The sequence below is a fragment of the Papaver somniferum genome, chromosome 11, assembly GCF_003573695.1.
Source record: "Papaver somniferum cultivar HN1 chromosome 11, ASM357369v1, whole genome shotgun sequence".
Taxonomy (NCBI): Eukaryota; Viridiplantae; Streptophyta; class Magnoliopsida; order Ranunculales; family Papaveraceae; genus Papaver; species Papaver somniferum.
In genome coordinates this window covers 9,515,607-9,517,105 of record NC_039368.1, presented here as the reverse complement: position 1 = coordinate 9,517,105, position 1,499 = coordinate 9,515,607, and positions in this window count along the sequence as shown.

Sequence of the window (1,499 nt, the reverse complement as noted above, 5' to 3'; positions counted from 1 at the left end):
TTCCATTCCTTAGATGATCATTCTTCCTATCAAGGCGTTCGACTTAGGCATGTATCAATGGCGCATTTGGCATGGCCTCGAAAGTAAGCTACATCGATATGCAAGTTGACGGAGCTTGTATAAGACTAAGGAAAATACATCATGAGCCTGATTGATGAACCCTTGTGATTTGATTTCAAATTGAGTTATAGTAAAAAGTTCGTTGAGACTTGTGAAAGAAATAGATTTTAGACTTAATTTTAAAGCAAAGAAAATAAAGCAAATAAATGTTGATATGTTGTGAAAATTATGGAGAAGTTGGATCTAGGATTTCACCATTCATCAATACTTATGTGGTTCTAAATTAATTTATATCATTCAATTTAAACAATTGATTCGATTCTAAAATATTTCCAAAATCAGATTCCCAAAATATGCTAGTCGCAAGTATAACGCATCAAGAGTCTAAAACTAAGCATGCATCATCAAGAGAAAACATATTTGATTAATAAGAATCATTTAATTTATTTTTTTATCAATGAAAATAATCATATAAAAATATTGCATAAATTTATAAAATAAATATTACCACATAACTCTTGAGAGAATGGCTTCCTCTGTCGCCCCAAGGATTGGGTTTAGCTCATCATTAGGAAAACACGCTCAAAAATCATTTTTTATTGCTCAAAGGTGGTGTACAAATGATGAAATGGGAGAAACAATGATAGTCGGGTTTGCAACAGTTATAAGTGTTACAAACTGAAAAGAACGATAGAACAGTACTGTCGCTGATTCTCGACCCACGCTCGTGTGTCGTTTCCACTGTTTGAAAAACGACTGTCTTGGAAAGTCTGTTCTTCGCGTTCTTCAGATGAACAGCAGCAGAAAAATATTTCTGGAACTTGATTTTTTTCGACTCTGTGATGCTCTATAATCTCTAAAACTCTCCGACATCCCAGAGACCTTTTTATACCTCACCATCATCAAAACTTCCGTGTTAACTCCATATAATCCTCTCTTCAATTCTGTGCAGATACTTAATACTTCTTTCCCTTTTTATTTTCTTCCGGCGTTCTCCTGTGTTATCTTGCAACTGGCACACTCCAACACTCTGCTGCTCATCTCGGACAGATTTAAACTCACTGCAGGGAACAATTCTGCACGTAACTTCCCAAGTAATCCCGTGAATATCTCCTCTTTCTGTTATCCAACTTGACACGCATACAACCCAAGTTTTACGATTCAAAAACACATACCAATCCTGTTGTGACTCAACTGGTCCATACAAATCCGAATCCGTGAAAATATCCAAGTAAATCTCTGCCCAATCTTTCCCAAAAAACCCGAGAAAACTAGCTTTAACTGTTTGCATTCCAATGGATTATCCAACCCAAATAAATTCATTCGAACACCCATACCAACATTGTTTGGGCCTATCAAGATCATCCCAATTAAAATCAGTGATTGAATCTCACTGTAATCCCTCCGAAAATCCAACAGAAAATACACAGCAAACGAAA